Below are 16,490 nucleotides of genomic sequence, written 5' to 3'. Positions count from 1 at the left end.
CCCAGAGATTGTAGAGCTTTTTATAAGGAATTAGACATTAAGGGTGGATTTTTTATCAAAAGAAGTGGCAGGTGAGTCACAGAATTGCTTGTGCTGGTTAGTCCAACGTGCTTGCTCAAGCAGGGTCAGCAAGAGCAGGCTTCCCAGGACTGCCCCTAGTCTGGTTTTGAGTATTCTCCACAGCTGAAGACTGCACAACCTCTTTGGACCACCTGTTCCAGTATTTGACCACCCTCACAGTAAAAAAGTGTTTTCTTGTGTTCAGATTAATTTATTTTTTTTTTTTTTTTTTTTATTTTTTTTAAATTTGTGTCAATTGGCTGCTGTTCTGTCACTGGGCACTACTGAAAAGAGCCTGGCTCCCTCTTTTTCATTTTCTCCTGTCAGGTATTATACACATTGATAAGATCCCCCTGAGCCATCACTTCATCAGGCTGAACAGTCCCAGCTTTCTGCCTCCACTATGTCTCCAGTACGGGTGGACTTGCTTTGGTATGTCCATGTCTTTCTTTCTTTTACTGTGGGCCCAAAAGTGGATTCAGCACTCCAGATGTGCTGAGTATAGAGGAAGGTTCACTTTCCTTGACATGCTGGCAATGGTCTTCCTAATGCAGCCCAAGATTCTGCCTTCTTCATCGTGAGGGCATATTGCTGGTAGATGGTCAGCTTCTTGTCCCCAAGAACGCCAAGGTCCTTCTTTGCAGAACTACTCTCCAGCTGCTGAGCCCCCAAGCATGTACTGCCTACCCCAACGTAAGACTTGGCATTTCCCATTGCTGAACTTCATGAGATTTTTCTCTGCCCAATTCTCCATCCTATCAAGGTCCCTCTGAGTGGCAGCACAACCCTCTGGTGTAACAGCCACTCCTTCTGGTTTTGTATTATCTGTGAACTTGCTGAAGCGGTGCTCTGCTTGATCATCTAGGTCATTAAGGAAGAAGGTAAACACTATTGGCCCCAGTATCAATCCCTGAGGTACACTGCTAGTGACTTGCTTCCAACTTGACTTTGTGCCACTTATCACAACCTCTGAGCCTAGTTGTTCAGCCAGTTTTCAATTCACCTCACTGTCCATTTAACCCATACTTTGTCAGCTTGTCTACTAGGATGTTGTGGAAGACAGTGTTAAAAGCCCTACTATAGCCAAGGTAAACAACATACCACTGCTCTCCACTCATCCAACAAGATAGTCAGCTCACTGTGCAAGGTTATCATGTTGGTTAAGCATGAATTCCCCTTTATAAATCCACACTGATTACTCCTGATCACTTTTTTGTCCTTCCTGAGATTGGAAATAGAGTCCAGGATTAGTTGCTCTACCGCTTTCCCACGGATTCGCATGAAGCTGGTTGGCCTGTCATTCCCTTGATCTTTTTTGCCCTTCTGGAAGATAGATGAGACACTTGTGCTCTTCCAGTCTTGAGAAGCACTCCTAATTGCTATGGCCTTTCAAAGATTGTCAAGAGGGGCCTCCCAATGACAGCAGTCAGGTTTCTCAGCACTCATGGGTGCAACCTGTCAGGCCCCAGGGACTTACGTATGTCATTTAAGTGCTCCCTAAACTGGTCCTCCTCCACCCAGGGTAAGTGTTCCTTGCTCCAGACTTTTTCTCTTGTTGCAGAGCCTTAGGATTCTTGAAGGGTAGGATCATTTGCTTACAGGAGACCTAATAAGGTGCTCCAAATTTCCTCATAGTTCAAGGTGGGGTGTCTGATTTAGGTGCATACAAATCCAGTATAGAGATAGGTGTCTTTCTGATAGTGAAACAATAGCATGTGGCTCCCCATGGATCATATTTCCTTAGAAGCACAAGGAAAACTAGGACTAGCTTTTTGATGCTATTGCCATTTGTTTTTTTAAGAGCATCTGTGTCCTGGTTTCACTGGGACAGAATCATGGAATCAATTTTCTGTTACATTTTGTTTTAGTTCGTGGCCAGCCATGGTATGCAGGCTTCCACGGTGATTAAGGCCATTAGTGGTTTTGAGTTAGCCAGGTGCTTAAGCTATGAGGAGAGAAAGCCAGGGCAGCTGACCCAGGCTGGACCACAGGTGTATTCTATACCATAAATGTCATGTTCACTATACATTGGAAAGCTTGCTGGGGATGGTCTCCCCTCTCAGTGGCTGCCATCTCTGAAGGGTCTTGCCACCACTATATGGGCTGAGTATAACTCTATGTATTTTGTATTAGTATTGATATTGGTTATCTTATTTTATTCAATTTGTTTCAATTGCAACCCACGAGTCTCCCTCCTTTTCCCAATTCCATTTCTCATCTGGGTAGGGGTCATTGGGTGATAGAACAACTGGTTATTGTTTAGCCCTGGATGTGGGCTAAATGGAGACAATCTGCTTTTGTGAAAGGAGGCAAAATCAGAGGAAATGCACAGAGAAAAGCTACTCCTATAGCATGTTCCATTTCCATAAAGATGGTGAGGGTCAACACTTTTTTGCTGTTATTAGAGAGCTATATGAAATAAGTAACAAGAGAGAATGTCCTTAAAGGGACCATTTTAGTTCTTGGTACAAAACCCGTTAATTATCAGGAAGAAGAAGCAATATGTAGAGACAGAAGAAAAAATTACCTCTTTGCGGGTATTTCTGGAACACATTTGCAAGTCAGCTGATCGATTCCCCTTTTCAGGTTAAAGGCTTATTACCAGGAGGAAAAAAAAATCTTACCATGTACAACAGCTGAAGCCTGGAAGAAGCCCCAGACCCCTAGCCTATTAAATTTGTTTAATCTACTCTCCTCTGGCATCCATGCTAATGAGGAAGATGACTGATGTAATTGTGAGGCCACTCAATGATCTTTGAAAGATCATGGCAATTGGGGGAGTTCCTTAAGACTGGAAGAGAGCAATTGTCATTTGTATATTCAAGAACAAGTTCACAGAAAAACCTTTTGAATTCCTCACTAGTGAAAGATAACACAGAAGTTACACAGAACACTGACTCCGCAAAGCAGTGATATGCGTGTTTGACCTCATAGTTTGTCCTTTTAGAATGCCATGCATGTTAAATTCTTCCATTCAAAGGAAGACTCTCAGCCTGCCTGACAGAATTGACCTGAGAGAAAAAGTAGTTTTCCACAGATGATAACTTCCTAGCATGTCTGATCAAACTGATTGCAACTGTGCAGGTGGTAAGCCCCTATCTTTCTGTTCTATGACCTCACCCTCATCTTCTCTGACATAACTGAAGGGACCTATTTAATTTACAGCATAAGTTTAACAAGGGAAAGTGCCACATGAAGTTTAACAAGGGAAAGTGCCGGATTTTGCACCTGGGATGTGGCAACCCTAGATGTACATACAGACTGGGGAATGAGAGGCTAGAGAGCAGCCCTGTGGAAAGAGATCTGGGGGTTCTGGTCGATGGCAAGTTGAACATGAGCCAACAGTGTGCTCCGGCAGCCAAGAGGGCCAACCATGTCCTGGGGTGCATCAAGCATAGTATTGCTAGCCGGTCGAGGGAGGTGATTGCCCCACTCTACTCTGCACTGGTGCGGCCTCACCTGGAGCACTGTGTGCAGTTTTGGGTGCCACAGTATTAAAAGGATCTGAAGATAGTAGAGAGTGTCCAGAGGAGAGCCACAAAGATGATGAAATGTTTAGAGGGGAAGCCATACGAGGAGCGACTGAAGTCACTGGGTCTGTTCAGCTTGGAGAAGAGAAGACTGAGGCGAGACCTCATTGCAGTCTACAACTTCCTCACAAGGGGAAGTGGAGGAGTAGGCGTTGACCTGTGACCTGGCAACTAGCGACAGAACTCAAGGGAATGGCAGGAAGATATGCCAGGGGAGGTTTAGGCTGGATATTAGGAAAAGGTTCTTCACCCAGAGGGTGGTGAAGCACTGGAGCAGGCTCCCCAGGGAAGCAGTCATGGCTCCAAGCCTGACAGTATTCAAGAAGCAGAATGAGTATCTCACCTTGCCCAAACCCAACACAGGTCACAAATGCCCAAGAAGAATCAGGTGGCATAGAAACAACTCATGCAAGAAAGTTACTACAAATAACTCTCTAATTCTGAGTCTTTTTCTTCCGTAAACAATTTTTCAAAGTGTGATTGTTTTTAAATTGGTTTAATTGACCCTAAAATGAATGATAGCCACTTGAAATCACAGAATCACAAAACGGTTGGGGTTTGAAGGGACCTCTGGAGATCATCTAGTCCAACCCCCTGCCAAAGCAGGTTCACCTAGAGCATGTAGTACAGGGTTGTGTCCAGGCAAGTTTTGAATACAGCCAGAGAAGAAGACACCACAACCTCCCTGGGCAGCCTGTTCCAGTGCTCCGTCACCCTCAAAGTAAAGAAGTTTTTCCTCATATTCAGGTGGAACTGCCTGTGTTTCGGTTTGTGCCCGTTGCCTCTTGTCCTGTCGCTGGGCACCACTGAGAAGAGTCTGGCCCCATCCACTTGACACCCGCCCTTAAGGTATTTGTAAGCATTAATAAGATCCCCGCTCAATCGTCTCTTCTCCAGACTAAACAGACCCAGCTCCCTCAGTCTCTCCTCATGAGAGGCTCCAGTCCTCTAATCATCTTTGTAGCCCTCCGCTGGACTCTCTCCAGTAGTTCCTTGTCTTTCTTGAACTGGGGAGTGCGGCGGGCGGCAAGGAAGGCACAGACTCTGAGATCGAGGATGCAAGGGCCTGAAGCCGAAAGGCCTAAGGCTTTTTATTGTTATGCTACTACTCTATTTAACTGCTACAATGCAGGAGCCAGACTAGGCAGTTCAAGATAACATCAACATTCACACACTAAGCACTCATCACCCGTTCTGGGAAGAGCCAGTGTTCTGGACTCAAAACATCAACAACCATTCCTTGTTTTCAGCTCTGTGTTCAGAACTGACCTTCCACACATGTTTACTTCTTTCATGCCTCAAAAAGCCCTGTGAACTGGTCTCGGCTCCTTTATCTTAGAAGCAAGCAAAAACTATTCTCAGTGCAGTGTTCCCAAGCAAATCTTATGCTCCCCAAGTAAAGCACAGCTGTTTGCAGACTGAGGGTCTTCCACAGGGGAGCCCAGAACCGGACCCAGTACTCCAGATGTGGCCTCACTAGGGCAGTGTAGAGGGGGAGGATAACTTCCGTTGACCTGCTGGCCACACTCTTCCTAATGCACCCCAGGATACCATTGGCCTTCTTGGCCACAAGGGCACATTGCTGGCTCATGGTGAACTTGTCCACCAGAACTCCCAGGTCCTTCTCCTCAGAGCTGCTTTCCAGCAGGTCAACCCCCAGCCTGTACTGGTGTGTGGGGTTGTTCCTTCCTAGGTGCACGACCCTACACTTGCCTTTGCTGAACTTCATTAAGTTCTTCTCTGCTCAGCTCTCCAGCCTGTCCAGGTCTCGCTGAATGGCAGGAGAGCCTTCTGTGTTGGCCACTCCTCCCAGTTTTTTGTCATCAGCAAACTTGCTGAGGGTACAGTCTGTCCCTTCGTCCAGGTCATTGATGAATAAGTTGTTAAACAGGACTGGACCCAGTGCTGATCCCTGGGGAACAGCACTAGCTACAGGCTTCCAACTAGACTCAGCACCGCTGATCACAACCCTCTGAGCTCTGCCAATAACAACAATAAAGGAACTGTTGAAATACGTACTGAATAGAAATCACAACTGACTGCAGACTGTTGCAAGGTAAGGAAGTCAAGTGAACAAGGTTTTGGTACAAGTGAAAAGTCATTCTTTATTGAGAGGGATTATTCTTTTTACCTTTCCAAATTAATTGCAATTTTTAGAAGAACTTTGAAAGGTATTTTGACTGTATGGGAAACTGAGTAGTCAAGAACTTCTGAAGGATCTGCCAGAATTTTCCCATTTCCCTCCTTTCTGGTGTAGTCAGGAGGTATTTGGACTGAGAGAATATTCCTGAGGTCATCTTTCATCTGTGTAAACAATGCATCCACACAGGAGAGACCTCATTGTGGTCTTCAACTGAGCACATTCCATGCAACAAATCTAAAGCGCAGGTATTTGGTAATATCACAGCCATGTTCATGAATTTGCTCACTTCTTTTTCTGCAAGTTGAGATCCGAAAATCCTTTTTGGAGCTGTGCACACTCAGGATATCCCCAAGGGAGTACACTATCCCCAAGAGAGAACACTACTCCTCCACAGGTCACCATGATGTGGGAGACCAAACCTATAAGCACTACCTCAGTCCAGGATTTGTTTTCTATGTCACATCTCTGAGCTGTCTTTGAGGTAGTGATCTGGTCTGTTATTTCTCCAGTGACACTGACTGCTAATGTTGCACTAGGAGCAGCTGCTTTACATGGCATGTCTATCAGTTTCAGCTACATGTAAGCAAAACATGCAAGCTCAAAAGCATAAGCAAAAACCTCATCATTTACATCAAGATGTAAATCTTACATCCTCTTTCTGGCCTCCTAAAATAATTATGGAGTCAATTAATGACCCCTTCCTCTGGAAAAGAAAGCAGACTTCAAGCACATTCTTGCTTCCTGTCACTCAAAAACATTTCCATCTGGGCTAGAGGGCCAGATCGTTGATAAAGATATTGAACAGAACTGGCCCCACTACTGAGCCCTGGGGAACACCACTTGTGACCAGCCACCAATTGGATTTAACTCCATTCCCCACAACTCTTTGGGCTCGGCCATCCAGACAGTTTTTTACCCAGCGAAGCATACACCCGTTCAAGCCATGAGCAGTCAGTTTCTCCAGGAGAATGCTGTGGGAGACAGTGTCAAAGGTTTTACTAAAGTCTAGGTAGACAACATCCACAGCCTTTCTCCAATCCACTAAGCAGGCCACCTTGTCATAGAAGGAGATCAGGTTAGTCAAGTGGGACTTGCCTTTCATAAACCCATGCTGAATGGGCTTGATCACCTGGTTGTCCTGTGTGTGCCTCATGATGGCACTCAGGATGATCTGCTCCAAAACCTTCCCTGGCACTGGTGTCAGACTGACAGGACTGTAGTTCCCCAGATCCTCCTTCTGGCTTTTCTTGTAGATGGGCATCACATTTGCTAAGGTCATCTGGGACCCTCCTGTTAGCCAGAATTGCTCATAAATTAAGGAAAGTGGTTTGGTGAGCACTTCTGCCAGCTCCATCAGTAGCCTTGAGTGGATCCCATCCAGCCCCATAGACTTGTGTGTGTCTAAGTGGCATAGCAGGTCACCAACCATTTCCCCTTGGATTATGGGGACTTCATTCTGCTCCCTGTCCCTGTCTTCTGGCTGAGGGGGCTGGGTACCTGGAGAACAACTGTTCTCACTACTAAAGACCAAGGCAAAGAAGGCATTAAGCACCTCAGCCTTTTCCTCAGCCTTTGTCACTATGTTTCCCCCCACATCCAATAGAGGATGGAGATTCTCCTTGGCCCTCCTCTTGTGGCTAATGTATTTATAAAAGCATTTTTTATTGCCTTTTAAAGCAGTAGCCAGGTTAAGTTCAGACACGCTGGCCTCCCAAGGAAATAAATTTATTAGGTAACTGCTAGCAGGAAATAAATCCTGTCTTCTGTTTGCCAAGTTATCTACCTAAGTATGTTGCATTTCCCAGGAAATATTAGAATTTTGCAAGGCCACATAGGAGGAACCCAAACTGCACTCTAAATATGCAGACCAAGGGAGTGACATCTGCTATAATGCTACTTTGTCAGCCTTGCAACACTGACAAATATCTTTGAGTGTTGGGCAGGATATGGCTAGTTTAAGCTTCTCAGACTATCTATCTCATCTTTACCAGCCATCATATGCATTTCAGCTGGCTCAAGAATGCCAGGTGCTTTTCTGAGGTAGGTGGTATGATCTCAGTCTCTCCCCTCCATGCTCATTTCATAGAGGTATTTAACACCATCTGTCCATCAAGAACAGTTACCCCATTGACCTTCACCTCCAAGAGCAATGGTGCACAAGGATTGCTTTCCAAGGTGCTGGAATGTTGAACTGTATTGTTCATTGTGTCCTCTGATCTGTTGGAGAAAAGCAACTGGATCCAGATTCAAGATGTGCCTCTCACAATGGGAGTGAATGTAAATTGATGAGAGCTTGTGACTAAAATCTATAAACCAACTGGGAATGGGTTCAGCTTTGACTTCAGCCCATAGACTGCAGTGATGAGGCAGGTCTGAGGTCAAGCTGCGATGTCAGCCAGGCAGGCCAGGAGGCTGAGGTGCAGACCAGCACTCCTACAGCACCACTGAGGCAGGACTGACAGCCCCGGGCTAAGCTGACTTGGGACTACAGAGCCCATGGACCCTGACAGTAAGTATTCTGTTTATTCTCACTGTTTTGTGTGTCACTCCAGGCTTTCTGCACCACCTACATTTCAACTGCTACTCTGACAACGGATTTATTCATTTCTGTCCCGTGGTTCCCCTTTGTGTCTTTTACAAGGGTGTGGAAGCTTTTTAAAGTAATAATTTACTTTTACACAACTCTCAACAAGGTGAGAGAGAATTCTTCCTCTCCCACTCTGCCTGCAATTTACAGAGACTACACTCCTCCCTCCTCTGCCCCTACAGAAGTACAGGAAGATTAGAGTGGACAGTGTCTATTTATTCTCAATGCCAATTTAGAGATGCCAAAGACCAGGTATTTTATATATATTGTGTAGCTGCAAAAATTCAACACTTCTGCAAACTAAATCATAATGCCTTGAATAAGCCAGTCATAAGTTAAAGAATTCAAATTGGCAATTAGATGTGAAAAGCTTGTTTTAGTGATTTGCCCAGTATCACCCAGCAACTCGGCAGTAAATACAGGGTGAATCAGAACTGACTCAATTTAGGGACCAGCTTTTTTCTTCCCTAAAGCTTTGATTACTGTCAGCCTGTTATCTTCTACAACACAGAATATACAGACTTTAGGACAGTCACCTCCACGTGGTACAGCCTGGGGCAAGATTCCTTTTGGTGGGGATATTTTGCTGACTGTTAAGTATGCTAAAAGAGACAAAGATAATGACCGAAAAACAACCTTAAAACTAGCAGACGTTACCTTCTGAGATTTTTATAGCCCTAAACAAGTGCTTTGTGTCATAGCCCTAATCATGTGCATTGTCAAATAAAAAAGCAGTGTGTCCCAGTGATATGCACAGGTTGTGGGGTGCATTAGGAAGACTGTGGCCAGAAGCTAAGTAATCCTCCCCCTCTACACTGCCCTAGTGAGGCCACATCTGGAGTACTGGGTCCGGTTCTGGGCTCCCCAGTTCAAGAAAGACAAGGAACTACTGGAGAGAGTCCAGCGGAGGGCTACAAAGATGATTAGAGGACTGGAGCCTCTCATGAGGAGAGGCTGAGGGAGCTGGGTCTGTTTAGTCTGGAGAAGAGACGATTGAGCAGGGATCTTATTAATGCTTACAAATACCTTAAGGGCGGGTGTCAAGTGGATGGGGCCAGACTCTTCTCAGTGGTGCCCAGCGACAGGACAAGAGGCAACGGGCACAAACCGAAACACAGGCAGTTCCACCTGAATATGAGGAAAAACTTCTTTACTTTGAGGGTGACGGAGCACTGGAACAGGCTGCCCAGGGAGTCTGTGGAGTCTTCTTCTCTGGAGATATTCAAAACCTGCCTGGACACAACCCTGTGCAACATGCTCTAGGTGAACCTGCTTTGGCAGGGGGTTGGACTAGATGATCTCCAGAGGTCCCTTCCAACGCTAACCATTCTGTGTGATTCTGTGTGATTCTGTGGGTTGGAACATATAGATCTGTGTTCCTTCAGCACAGGAAATAACTGAAGGAAAGCAGACAGTTGTGCTGAAGAAGGGTGAAAATATGCTGATGGCAGGCCTCTGCTTAAATTCAAGATCTTTACTACTTTTGAATGTGTTCTAATGGATCACAGCCCTTCACCTGTGACTATTTAGGAAAAAGATGATGTTTAACATCATTTGTTGTGTATCCTTCACTGTCACTCTCCTGCCTTTTCCTCATGCAGACTCCTTATTCCTAGTCCAATTTGTCTCGTATTACTCATCCCACTAGGGAAGGGCTCTTTGAGTTTCATGACTCAGTCCCCTCAGCTGCTGTTTCCAGCAGCGTTTCTCAGGAAACCTGTCTCCTTCAAGTTCCCATGTCCCACACCTTTCGTTCCAGCTTCTTGGGCTCCTCAGCTCTTGGGCTTCACCCCATTCTCCCCAGTCCACTGACCCATCATCAGCCAGTGTCACTCTTCATTCTCTCACTATTCCCTATCTTCTCCTTATATCTTTTTCCTTCTGAATCCCTTCCCACTTCTGTTACCCTCACTCACTGGTTGTCAGTCACAGTTATCTTGCTTGCACCATCCCAGCCACCCTCTCCAAATACTTTATGCAGTCTCAGTCTCCCCCTTCTTCCCTGTAGAAGTCATTTAAACAGTCATTTAGACTTTACAAGATCTGGTGACAGGATAAGTCCATCCATTACTGCAATTTACTGAACTGCTAGCATGTCCAGACTCATTCAAAATACACAGGCTTTCAAACTTGCAAGAGAAATTTGCACAGAGCAAAAGGGAAACATGCTGGTAATCTCGGCTAGTCAGAACTTGTGTGGAGTCTCAAGTTCAGATGCTGTGCTGAAATAGAGAATACCTACAGAAAACAAATTCTTGCTGTCATCATAAGGAGGTATACTGTCTGGGTATATTGTCTGGGTGGCCGAGTAAATATGATACTACCATTGCTAGTAAGAAACCTAACACTAGCTTTGCAAGGCCACAGAACTTGTGGGCTGTTGGGCTTGTTACCAGCTTGTGCAAATTTGCAGTGCAAACTGAAGCTTGGTACCAAGTGTCTTTTATTATGATGTGGAGTTTAAGTGTGGGATAATACCAGAGACCTTGAAAATATGTGCACAGGCTGAAAGCAGAGGCCTCAAGACTGTAAACATCTCACTGGCGGTCAGCTTCTGGTTGTTGAAGAATTATAATCTTAGGAGCTGGGAACACTGCTTTAGACATAACAAAGAGGACAAAGAAGCAGTCAAACAACAGGATAAGGCAAAAGGTGTGGCCAGGGGAAATTAACACCCACCAGCACTGCACAGCATATAGTCCAAGGAAAGGAGACCAAAGACTTAAAATCCACTGAGAAATTCAAACATTTTATAAATGGGGTAGATCTTGATATTCAAAAGGAATTGCTGCTGGCAAATGATCATCATCATTGATCATCATGGAATTCTCTTCTTACAAACTGTGTCAAAGCTGCAAGCACATTATCTGCCTCAAGGACCATGAAATAAAGGTCTTTTGTCATGCCAGCCAAGCTCCAGGACTGTATAAAAGTCTGGTTTTGTCTGAGTGCATAAACTACACGCACTTGGTGTCTCAAGCTCTGTAATTCCTGAATAGGCATTACTGCATGTAAATTCAATTTGGCTAGTGTGATAACTATCGGTGTGACAACTATCACACTCTCATCAGCCCTGAAGTGGTCAGGCAATTGGAGTAGATGATCGTTGTATGTCCCTTCCAACTGGAACTGTTCTGTTCTGTTCTATTCTATTCTGTTCTGTTCTATTCAAAGTATACTTCTCATTATTGTGCACAAATGTATCCATAAAATCCTCAGTGTGAGATGGCTCTCCCACTGAAATAAAAGACAAACCTCCAATAGAACCAGGGTTTTAAACATCACACAGAGTTTCACAGAATACATTTTTGGAATTGGTGTTGCCACACGCTCATTAGGAAGTCAGTGGTAGGTAGTATAAAACTGCCTGAGTTGGAATAGTTCTTTCACTGTTCCACAGTTTCTGTACTTTTATTATTTGTTTCTTGCTTTTGTGCTTTACCTTAGAATTATATATGTATAGCTGCATATCCTCTTACCTCCAATTCTACTGCTTTAATACAGGATAAAGAAAAGCACAGGGGCTCAATCTTCTGTCATTTTAACTATGACAGGCAAAATGTTATTCTGCCATTGTAAAGTTATTCCAGAAGTTAATTATTTGTGTTCTGGAGCCATCTTTTTCCTGCTTCTTTACCTGACGGTTGAACAGGAACTTGCTCCAAGAAAGAAGGATGTGTCTGTTCTGTGGAGCTGGTGTAGGAAGCATTTGTGTAGGAGGAATCTAGAGCACCTAATGAACTTCAAGGAACAAGTTGGGATTTTGGGCTGCAAGCCATATTGTTTATTTGAGAAATGTCTTATAGGCAAGCACAGTATATTAGGGTGTAAACTAAAATTCAGCGAGACATTGCACATTAGAGACTTGCTTCAAATATTACAGTTAAGAAATACTTTCGTAAAGAACTGCTCTTTCAATCAGCTAACTTTTGGGGGAAAGTTCGTTTAATTATTGTCAGCATTTATATGCATTCTGTATTAAGGTTACGCTCACAAGTTGTTTTGCACAGCCAATAATGAGTCTGAGGTGTTTTAATAAATGATTAGTTATTTTTTACAGTCTTAAAATTCAACAGATTATGGTATGGTTTTCAACCCTATATAATTCCTGAAATTATATGATTATGGCCCATTATGGGGTATATTAGTAATACCTGCAACAAACTTTTAACTTTCTATTCTCTCTCTAGAAACTGTTCATAAACATACAAAGTATCTATTACCCATTACACAAAATGTGACAATTTTTGTATCCACCTGTGACTGTAGTCCATGTAATTGACCAGTAGAAATGGCTGATACAGGTTCAGTTATGAAACTTTCCTGGCTATGAAATAGCCTCCAAATTGACCTGTTTCTATAGAACTGGTTGTTTTTGTAGGGATACACACATTCCTGCTTTTTATATTGTCTGCAATACTTAAGCACAAAAGCAAAAAATGGTATTTATACAGTGTCCTCTTCCCACCTTTGTTTACAAGTCTCAGTGCATTATAAAAGACAGCATCCATTCTGTATGTCACTTCAGCACTGATATATCATGGAATACTGCTCCTCAAGGGCATCTCTGGTTTGAAATTGAGGCAATTTCTTAGGCTGTTTCTCGCATAGTACTATACAGTTGAGAGTGTGGAGGTTGTGTTCAAGTAGTCACTTTTACTGCAGTCTCTCCTTAGGGAACAGCAGCAGAAGGATGCAGTTCTGACGGAACAGCCCACACCCAGGGCTAAACAGTAACCAGTTGTTCTATCACCCCCTCCCCAACTGAGAAAGGGAATTGGGAAAAGGAGGGAGGCTCATGGGTTGAAATTTAAACAGATTTAATGAAATAAGAAAACCAATATCGATACTAATACAAAAGACACAAAATTATGCTTAGCCTATAGAGTGCTAGCAAGATCCTCCAGTGATAGCAACCATTGAGAAGAGGAGGAAGGATAAATGAGGAGGGACCAGACCAAAGAGCCTGCCCCTCATCCCCAGCAAGCTTTCCCATTTATAGTGAATGTGACGTTAATGTTATAGAATTCACCTGTGGGCCAGCCAGGGTCAGCTGCCCTGGATTTAACTGCTAAGGGCCTTGATCTAAGGGCTGGCCACAAACTGAAATAAAATGTAACAGAAAATTTATTCTATAAATTTTATTCCTGCAAAACCAGGACAACCTGCAAGAAGACTTACTACACTACTATAACTGCAATTGTGCAAAGGACAGTATGTGGTGCTAATATTGTGTGTAGATGAGGCCTTAAGACCCAATTCAGCTTCACCCCACAAAAAAGACATGTACCACAAAATCATAATAAATGCAATTACTGATTTTCAGTTGCATTAAAACCTCACAGACAGGGCCAGAATATCAGAAATGTGTCTGCATGTCTGCCAGAGGACGATTTTGGAGTAGGATACTCTCAGAAGCAGCCTTCATTGGAATACAGAAGTATGTGTAAACTATTTTTTAATCCAGCTCCTCCATATTGCCTAGTTCAGGCACAGATTCAGGAGTGCTGAGAAAATTGGCTAAATCCCTGAACATGTTGGTTTTTGAAGAGTACAAGAACACAAGGCTATGATACACATATTCAGGACCTTGGAGACAGCAAACCTTACCCTGGCTTATTTGACCAACAGATAAAACTCTGCTAAATTAATGTTCCTCCTCTTGCCCATTAAGGTATTTTTAAGGAGAAAATTAAGTTCCTTTTTTTCTACCTCCGTAAGTTTTTTAACCCATTTGCTTACCATAGTGCTGATGGCCCTCTCTTCTCTTGAATCTTTTGTGAGATTTCTGAAATATTTTTGCATTTGTGTAGGATGGGTGCAAATAAATGTGTTATATACTTCTCTAGTCTTATGGGAAATCTAGATTTAAAAAAACAAGCTGTATGACCTAGCAAAGTGTTGCAGTTTAATTTCCTCTGGGATAGTAAGTTTTCTTACAAAATTAATACATTGCCATCACTTGCAATACAAGGCGAAAGCAAGCAAGAACATCCTGAATGCAAAAATTCAGAACATTCTCTAGGCAGAAATATTCAGCTTTCCAAAATATGTATCAAAAAAAATACAGATTTCTCACCTTTTCTACTTTCTGAGAGTAGCAGTGAGGTTGTTTGGGGTTTTTTTTCCACAATATTGGGACTTGCAGCAGCAGAACTGTTGAGATAGCTGCAGTCCTATGTTTTATATCACCAGTACATGGAAACATTCCTGATATTCTCACTGTCTCATTTCTGAGTTTAACCTTACTCTGATCACCAGAAATCCACTGGCGTGGTGTCCTTTCCATTCTAGGAGCCCGATACTTTCAATCTGTGTGTATTCTTTGGTCATATCATGGATTAATGACTAGGGCCAACTGAAAGGACTGTAAAGACTCTCCTATCTCCTATCCAATCAAATACATAACACAGTCAGTGTCTTCCAGTGATGATAATTCCCTATTATCTACAGATCTCCATCATATCCAGAACATTAGTTCTTAACTTCTGGGGTTTTTTTGATCAAGTCTATTCCACCAACACCTAGCTTTGCAGCTCTCCAGCAGCTTGTGTCAGGTAGACACTACCCACTTTCCCTGTCCTTAATTCACCACCTGGATATTGCTTTTTAGTTATCAGAGGGGAATACCACAACAATCTCAAAAGGGACCATTAATAACCTTCCAAATGTTCACTGGAAGGAGAGCTCCATGGTAAATTATTTTATGTAGCGGGTTCCTGTTTGATTATCTCCCATAGGTGCCAATAATGCTACTCCTGAGTGTTTACAAATTATATTTAGAGTCCAAGGGATTTTTCCAGTTTGTTTTTTTTTACAGGCTTGTAGCTTTTTTAATCTTTCAAAGTATGGAAGAGATACTGGAGGAAGACAGAAAGTAAGCCATATAAGACCTGGAGGAATGACAGGAGTGTAGAATAACTAACCATGTGAATACCTCTGAAGGCAGAGTATGTCTTTCTTCAGAGCTGTTAATTCATCATTTTTCTCCGAAGATACATATTTGTATAAAAGAAAAAAACTCTGTGACTAATGTAAGCAAACAAGCAACTCAATGTTTTCCAGTCTTACCAAGTTCAGCCAAGAGAAAATTGGAGGAAGGGAGAAATAGGGACAATTTATCATCTTTTTTGAGATCACACTGATCTCATGGTGGACTCTCTCCATGCAGCATAGCTTGGTTTGGTTTAATTCCTGACTGATAACATTATCTGAAAACAAATAGTTCTTGTTTTACTTTTATTGGAGTTAAAAGGTAGTTATCCAATAGTTATGGTCAATTAACCACTACATGCAACAAATGCAAACAGACTGCTCATTATGCTATTCCATTAGTATAACTGACCTGCAGAACCTGCTTTCATTTACACAGAAACTTGCTCCTCAAGCTTAACAACCAACTTTCTATTTCACACCTATAAATTTTCATTGCAATGTTCTTTATCGTTAAAGCTCTGGAAGAAATTAACTGCCGTCTTGGGCAAAATGTCACAGCGAAGTTGCAGGTAGTTCATGAGGAAAGCAAAAGTTTGAGTGGAAAGAAGGGATACATGTGTAGCATTACTTAAGATTGTTGTTACAATCTTTTCCTATTATACAATGGTGTTCAGTTGAGACCACAGTAATACATCCTATTTAGAGTCAATTTTGCTTCAAGGGAAAAGGAATTAAGAATTTTTTACCCACATACTCCATTTGATTGTTGTTAGAATAGTACATTTATATTTTACACTTCTAAATTATTTTTGTCTTACAAATGGCCTTACTTTGCTTACCTGTATATTTTAAGGCAAAATGAGAATGCAGCCAGCTAGAACTTTCTGATCCCTTCAAATAATTTGGTTTGAAAATTCTGAATATTTTTGCTGTGCATCTACGTGAAAAAGTGTAATTTTTCACTGAACAGAAATTCTGGTTTCCACAAGGTGCACTTCTATGTAAGGAAAGAAAACGATAAACAGATTAGAGGAAGAACCTGTAATTAGTTTGAGGGTAAATATATTAAGCAGACTCTGCTAGGGGCACTTCCACACAATTATATCCAGCACAGCAATCTATGCAGATCCAGACCATATTAACATAATCAACACACTTCCCGTCTGGAAAATAACCTTTTTTTTTTTTGGCACGTCATAAAAGAAGAAACCCACCTTGTTCTAAAAAGCATGAA

The sequence above is a fragment of the Nyctibius grandis genome, chromosome Z (assembly GCF_013368605.1).
Source record: "Nyctibius grandis isolate bNycGra1 chromosome Z, bNycGra1.pri, whole genome shotgun sequence".
NCBI classification, from domain to species: Eukaryota; Metazoa; Chordata; class Aves; order Nyctibiiformes; family Nyctibiidae; genus Nyctibius; species Nyctibius grandis.
Note: the sequence above shows the minus strand (reverse complement) of the source record.